Here is an 8,527-nt window from a genome sequence, read left to right as displayed (position 1 = left end):
AAGGAATTTATTAAAGAATATGAGGTAGCTCATAGAATCTCCAGGAAGGCCAGCAAGCCATGCATGGAGAATGTGTTCTAAGAAAGAATGTTCCGTGACTCCATAGACAGCTCCAGTGGAAAGGCTCCTGCTCCCCGCTGTGCAAAGACACTCCAGTTTGCATCACCGACACGGCTAGGACATGACACAACTGTTAGGACCTCTATAACCCCTGACTCTGGACTTCTCCACTGAGCTTCAGATTCATATATTCAAACTTCTGTGCTTCAATACCTAAGAAAGGGTTAATAAAACTAAAATATAAATCTTGATCCTGCCCCAAATCCTCCTCCCTATCACTCTTCCATCTCAGTAAAGTTTCTGTTTCTATTTCCCCATTTAATCCATTCCTTCCCAAAAGGGTCATGTAACCCACCTTGTATGCTAAGTGGACTTAGAATAAGATCTAAATTCTCTGCCATATATGATGACAACCCATCAATTCCAGCACTGACTTGGACCCTCCCCACCTCTCTGATCTCATTTCCATGGTGCTCTCTCTTGGTGATCATAGTCTTCCTATCACACCAGCCCCTTTGGGCTCTGGGGCCTTCATATTTAGTATTCCCAGGCTCAGAAGGTGCTGTCTCCAGATTTTGCATGGCTGCATCTTCTCCTTCAAGCCTCAACTTGAGTGTCACTTTTTTGAGAGACCACGCTGATCTAAAATAGCCACTGTCCCTCCCAATCATCTTCTATCAGGCACTCTGCTGGATTTTCTTCATAGAATTTACTATCATCTGAAGTTATCTGATTGTCGACTCATTGTCTTTCTCCTCCACTGAAATTCAAACTTCAAACTGGAAACTGCAACTTCATCTCATTCACAACTGCAACCCGAGTGTCTAGAATAGTACCTGGCATTTCCTAGACATCCCAGAAATATTTCTTGACTGCCTTAACCTTCTATATTAACCTGTCTTGTCTACAGAAGTCTCCAGCTGGGATTCTTGGCCCAGATCCATGTCTCCTCAACTGGGTTCTGAAGAAAATTCAGGGGGTCTGTGGACTTGTGTGGGGAGAAGTTTACATGTTTATTTTCACTAACTCCTAGCTAAACCCAAGCCAGAGTAGTAGTAGTGGCACATGTGACCTTATCACAAATATAAATTATAGGTATTTTCATATCACATTACATTGTATTAGATATCCCAAATTACTGTTTATGTTCACGACTACTTCAAAATTGTGATTTACTCACTGCTAGGTTGATATTTAATGCATTAAGAATGAAGAACATATATTATCACCAAGCTTTTTAAAAAATTACATAATTTGAAAATTTTAAATAAAATTAACTAACATTATAAATATTAAATTAATTAGTTTTTCTTTTAATCCTACATATTTTACACATTAGTCTGAGGAGGAATCCATGGGTTTCTCTGGAGTACTAAAGGCGTTTGGGATACATAAAGTTTAAGGTATGGTGCTGGACTGTCCAATATGGTAGTCACCTGCCACATGTGGCTATTTAAGTTTAATTTTAAGTTAATTTAAATGAAGTTAGATATTCAGATCTTTAGTAGCACTAGCCACATTTGAAGTACTCAAAAGCCACAGGCACTAGTGGCTACCATAGTGGACAGTACCGAGTACGGCCATCATTGCAGAAAGTTCTATTGGATAGCACTGTCTATAGCTTAATGCTTCATTTTGGATTTGTCTCTGCACTTTCCACACTTGCTGTCATCCCAGCGCCAATATTATGGACAACATTTTCAAACAGTAACGTTGGGATTGGATTGATTCTTGCTGTTTTCCTGTTTATGTTTAAGCCATTCCTCCATCACCAGTGTCTGCGCTCCCTCATGGTTCAGAAGTTGAGCTAGCCAGGGCAGAGTGGCAGTGCAATGCAGTGGTCCCCTCTTATTCACGGGGGATACCAGTGGATGCCTGAAAAGACATCCCAAGACATCCCAAGACTCCCAGTGGATGCCTGAAACCGCTGATAGTACTGAGCCCTAAATATACTGCGTTTTCCCCCTATACGTACATATCTGTGATAAAGTTGAACTTATAAATCAGGCACAGTAAGAGATTAACAGCAATAGCTAACAATAAAATAGAACAATCAAACAATATATTGCAATTAAAGTTATGTGAATGTGGCTTCTTTCTCTAAATATCTCATTGTATTTATGAGATATGAGATATGAGATTTATGTATTTATCTCATTGTATTTATTTATGTATTGTATCTCATTGTGCGTATCTCAATATACGCACCCTCCTTCTTGTGATGATGTGAGATAAAATGCCTACCCGAGGTGATGAAGGGAGGGGAATGGTACAGCATTCAGCTACTATTGACCTCCTTAGAAGGAGGATCATCTGTTTCTAGACCATGGTCGAAGGTAGGTAACTGAAGTCTCAGAAATCAAAACCGTGGATAAGAGGGGATGACTGTACCTCCTTCATGTCATTCTCAGGCTCCTGCCCTGATCCTGAACAGATGATATAACTAAGAATAATTAAAGGTAGGAGGAATTGCCCAGAATGGGACGAGCAGAACCATAAGACTGTGTCTTCCTGAGGGCCCCCAAGTACTTGTGTCCTGCCTCCAGAGGGGATGGTGGTCATGCTGGGACATGGGAGGGCCGCTCCACCAAGCTGGAGCCTGAGAGGAAGTCCCAGCTGGAGTGCCAAGGAGGACTACGGCAGGACTGAGTCAGCAGGGAGGACCTCAAGCCCTGACCAAGACAGGAGAGCAAGACTACAAGTGTCCCAGCTGCACACTTCAGCAGCGAACTTCCTCCAAAGTCTGACCAATAGACCAAGTGTCCCTGTAGACACCAGTTAGCTTGTAGCTATGGAGCAGCACAACTCCAGGGGCCCCCCTCTCCACCAATGGCCCAAAGTCTTTGAGCTTCCCACGTGCTCAGATACCATCTTGAAGAGAAACAGCGAAAGTGATGTAAATTGGAAACACTGAGTCACTCAAAAGAGATTGCTTACTGGAATAGCCCGAGTCTAGCCGATTGGACTAAAATTTGGTTCTACCCACACCCCTCATTAGTCAGTGGTGTGGGGATCAGGGGACACTTAAGGACAATTGGGTCAGTTATAGAAAGTTAAGAAGCTATGTTCTCTTTGCACATCTGAGCCTGGTGTGTCTGAGATTGGTCTCTACCTGTCCTGAACCACACAAACCCCTGCTTGGGCAAACTTTGGCCTAAGACATCTTCTTAGGCTGTGAACAAATGTCCTGGCAAGACCTCCCCAACTAAGGCGATGAGGAGTCATCTACTGGAGCAGCATTCCAATGTCACTGTACTCTTTCTGCCTTCCTGTGCTCACACAGCGAGATAGCCCAGTGGCCCCTGGTCTTACAGTCCTCCCAGATCCTACCAACCCTGAGATATGAGCATTGCAGGGAACCCACCTCTGTGTGCTGAATATCCATAGGGCAAGCACCCTACTTCTCCAAAACAGGAAACACACTGCTTTGTCTGCACATGCTGGGAGTGGCAAGTATGGACAGACAATCATCCAGATCCCCCTTCTCCTGCTAGCAGTGAGGTGCGTGTGGGGGGAGGGGGCATATATATGTGTGTGGGCACCAGATGTACAGGAAAGGGGTGATTTGAGACACTGTCAGCAGGAAGGTACAGCATGTTGCTTGAGGTGAGGTCTGCTGGCTAAGAAAGGACTAGAGAAGTTGAAGTTTTCACATCAATTCCTTTCCCAAGCAGAATGTCATTGGCTTTGCTTCTAACTAAATAGAGCATAAAGACCAAATTTAATTGGCTAATAGTTTCAATTGTATGGGTGTGTATTTCTCTATGTTCTGTTTTGTCCTGAGTTGAATAGTGTCCCTCCAAAATTCACATTCACCCAGAACCTCAGAATGTGCTGTTATTTGGCAATAGGGTCTTTGCAGATGTAATTAGTTAATATGACGTCTTACTGGGTTAGTACTCCCTAAACTAATATGACTGGTGTTTTTATAATAAGAGGAGATGACACAGAGAACACCACACAGACACACACACACACATACAAAGAACACACGTGATGACAGAAGCAGAGAATGGAATGGTGTGTCTGTAAGCCAAGGAATGCCAAGGATTTCCGGCAACCACCAGAAGCTAGGAAAAGTCAAGGAAGTGTTCTCTTACAAAGGTTTCAGAGGGAACATGGCTCTGCTGACATTTTACTTTTGGACTTCTGGCCTCCAGGACTGTGGGAGAAAATATTTGTGTTGTTTCAAGCCATCCAATCTGGGGTACTTTGTTATGGCATCCCTGGGAAATACATGCTAGGATGGATCATAATAACACATGCTTACATGTAATAACACATGCCTATGGGTAGGGGTCGGGGGGTGGGCAGGATCAGAATGATGTAACACGTAGCCCAGCCTAAATAGCAACACTAGTCTTCATTAACAATTCTCTCAAACATTTAAGGGGTCCAATATAAGGTCTAGAGCAACTGTTGAACTAAAACCTCCTGCCCTGCCCTATCTTCTAGATTTCCCCTCACCCAGTTCCTAGCTCTTCAAACCCTTTTATCCAAGGGCACTGTTTCCCTCCTTAGTTCTTTTCTCATCTTGCTAATCGATGAAGGATCAATTGTCAAAACACAGTTCCAGCCAGATCCATTCCCTGGCTCCCAGTCCCCTGAGAATGTACTTCTACTTTCTTATCAGCTTTTCTTTGGCAAATTAGACTGCAAAGCTTTTCCCTTCCTTAGAGAATAGGAGCGAGGCAAGAAGCTGAGCAGTGGAGGAGAGTCAGACTCTGAGTATTACATATTGAACTGGCTCTTCCGCCATCACCATCTCCACTGAGCACACAATGTTTCACTTTTGAACCCTTTGAAGGAATAATTGATTAATGAAGCCTTATGGAAACCCCCCAGTATTCAATGAGTGACTGAAGCTCACACTCCTCCCCAGTCATTTATTGTTCTCACCCATGGACCATCAGACCATCAGGCTGAAGGTAGAGCTAGGAAGGGAACCAGTCAGGAAAGCAAGGGGTCTAAGAATTAAAGACTTTAAGAGGAATCTTCTTCCCTTCCTTCCCTCCTGCCCCAGGTTTTGATACAATCGCAAATGTTAATTCTGAATAGTGATAAGAAGATACATTAAATGCAGTGTTGTCCCAAGAAAATGTATTACGGCTGCTTTACAATTATGGCAATAGTTAATTAAAGTTAAAAAGAAGGTATGAAATGTGGAACCTAAAGTCTCTTTGGAGCTTAAAAAGGAAGATAAAAATATGGACATAAATAGGGAACTCCTTTCATGCTCCTTTTTAATAACATAATTCATATTGCCATTTCAAAGAATATATTTAACAGCTTACCTCCTTTTGTATTTAAGAAATTTTTTTAAAGTGTTGTGGAGACTCATGGCTACGTCTTGGGGGAGACATAGTAATTAGAGACATGAGAATAGCTAGCATAATTTCACATGGAAAATGTCTCAACTGTGGTCATCATGACATGGGTTTGGGAATAAGCCACCTCATTCCACAAGACAAAATTGAAGGAAAATAACTTAGTCATAGGGAAGTAGAACCGAATTCCCAGGAAAACATAAAACACATGTTCCAGGGTACACCTTTGAAGATGCCACATAGATCTTGGGCCAACCATTGTTTACAGAATGCTGTTATTTACCTTCAGTTGAAATAAGAGGAATATTTTAAGGTCAATGAGTTTCATATTTTACATTTTCGCAAGTCTCTGGCTCCTTTGATTACTCATGTGAAAAGCAGATCAAGGAGAGAGATTTTAGAGTTGTTTACTATCGTGAACAGACTCTAAGGTGGTCCTCATTCATGATCCCCGGCTCCCAGGGTTCATGCCCTTGTATAATCTCCTCGCCCTGAAGGAAGAACTTTAAGGTCATCAAAGAGGAGGTAGTTAGGACCTGTGACTTGCTTCTAACCAACTGAATACGACAAAAGTGGTGGGACGCTACTCTAATAATTACATTACATGGCAAAGTTGATGGAATATCACTTCCACAATTACATTACACTATGAAAGACTGTCTTACTAGCAGAAACACTCTAGAGTCTTGCCCCTCTTGCTGACTTTGAAGAATCAAGCTTCTAGGAGTCTGACAGTTACAAGAAAAGAAATAATGCCAATAAATAGAATGAGTGTGGAAGCACACCTTTCCTTAGCTGAGCCTCCTGATAGGAAACCAGCCCTGGCTGACATCTTGATTGTGGCTTGTTAGAAGACCCAACTAAGCTGTGCCCAGACTCATGACCTACATAGACTGTGAGATAGCAAATATGTGTTGTCTGAATTCACTAAGTTCGTGGAAATTTGTTACACAACAATAAAAAATGAATACACTCCCACAAGAAAAAAAAAAAAGAATTTTCTTACCCTTGATAACCCATTTTTCTGGCTAAGTAGCACTGTATTGTGATGATTTCTTTAAGAGTTTAAAAAATGTTGGGCTTTGGCTGCTTTTGTCAACATATATTATGTTTACATATACAAGGATATTCTTTACCTTTATGATGGAATTGACCTAGGTCACAGCATCAAAGATCCTTGTATGAACTGGAGTAGCTTCAACTTTGTGTATATATCTTTGGCCATCTTGTGATTTTTAGCAACAAATGATTCTCAAGCTTCTTCTTAGACTTGAGTTTCGCCTGAAAACTTTGTTCAAAAATCCAATCTTGGGGCACCTGACTGGAAGAGTGAGTAGAGCATATGACTCTTGGTCTCAGATAGTGAATTTGAGCCCCAAATTGGATGTAGAGATTACTTAAAAACAAAACAAACAAATTTAATTAACGAATTAATTTTTACTTAAAAAATTCAATGCTGGTTGACTATAAATTAATTAAAACTCTCTAAAGGCTGTGGTTAAATATGTATCTAAGCTCTAAATACATGCACGCTACTTGACCTAGAAATTTCCTTTTTAGAAAGCTATCTCAAATCAGACAAAGGTTCAAAGACGATATATAAGGATGTTTATTATAGCATTAGTTATAATAGTGAAAACTTGAAAACAACCTAACTGATCAAATAGGTAGTGGATTAGTTAATGGAATACCATGTAGCCACTTAACATTTTGCTGTAGGTATATAACTTCTGTTCACAGGACAGTGGAAGCAAAAATTCAAAAGAATATACAGGAGAATCCATAACATGTTCCCATTTGTGTGTGGATGTATTTGTGCATGTTAAATATGCATACACATTGAAAATAGAACTAGATATACATCAGTATATTAACAGTGATGAGATGTGGGCAGTGAAATCGTGAATAATTTTTTCTTTATTAATTTCCTGACTATAGTTTCTAATGTTTCTAGAATGTTCACACGTAATATGTGGAATATAAAACAATTTATACTGTGGCTATTTTGGTTTATTTTTTGTTTCTTAAATGATGCTGCCTGCTTTTAATTCCTGATCTCTACATGGGCTTGAGTCTTGATGATGGTACAGAGACCCAGACCTTGCTGTTGGACATTGAGAACTTGGTCTCTATAGGCCAGGTCTGCACCCGTCTCCCAGAGAATATAGCACATGCATTGGTATCCAGCTGCCACCCGATATCTTCCCAAACTCACTCGACTAATTCATACTTCAACAGTACTACCTGAAAAAGAAATCTTGTACTATAGTGATATGTCAATATTAGTTGCCCAAATGCTATACAACAGATCCAACCTTAATCATCCAAAACTAATTCTTTGCTGAATGTTGGTGGTGGAGATTGCTTTGTAAGACTTTGTATGCTCACTGAATAGAAGGCTGTGGAATACAATTATTTGTCCCACAAACACTTATTAGATTATCTTTGTCATCTGTAACACCATTTACAAAAAAGGACGCATTATGTAGTTTCATTGTTTGTATAGGAAATAAAATTATGCTGCATTAAATGGATTTTAGGGTGGTTTTTTTTTTTGTTTTGTTTTTATTGTCTTCTTAGATTCATTTTAAAAGTGACAGGGGATGCAGAGTATGGGAGAGAAGGGTTAGGATTATAACAAAAGAAGGGTAGAGTAAAAGACTATGGGAATGTATGGTTATTGGGAGCCTACCATGTGCTGTATCAGGTCCCAAGATGTTCTCTCCATCAATGAAGGGGGTATGGGAGGCTTAGAAAGGACCAGACAATACAGACAAGGATTAGAGCACAAAGATAAAAGAACAAGGGCAGCAAATGGGGACATTATCAGCCCACATCCACCATGCTGAGGGTGGGGAGAGGAGCAGAAGGCCAAGGAGAGAAAGAGAATTTTAAGCAGGTTCCATGCCCAGTTTAGAACCCAATGTGGGGCTCAATCTCATGACTTTGAGATCATGTTGGGATCCTAAATTAAAAGTCGGACACTTAACCAAGTGAGCCATCCAGGTGCCCCTCCACAATTTCTTCAATTGTTCCCTGCCTTATTTGCTGCTTGAGTCAGGCCCTGTCCTTCCTACCTTTACCTTTCCTTCCTTGCCTCCTTCATAGCTTAAGTGCTCTAAGTCTTAATCTCTTTTGAC

Source organism: Vulpes lagopus, chromosome 4 (genome assembly GCF_018345385.1).
Source record: "Vulpes lagopus strain Blue_001 chromosome 4, ASM1834538v1, whole genome shotgun sequence".
In the NCBI taxonomy this organism is placed as follows: Eukaryota; Metazoa; Chordata; class Mammalia; order Carnivora; family Canidae; genus Vulpes; species Vulpes lagopus.
This window is presented reverse-complemented; position numbering follows the sequence as displayed.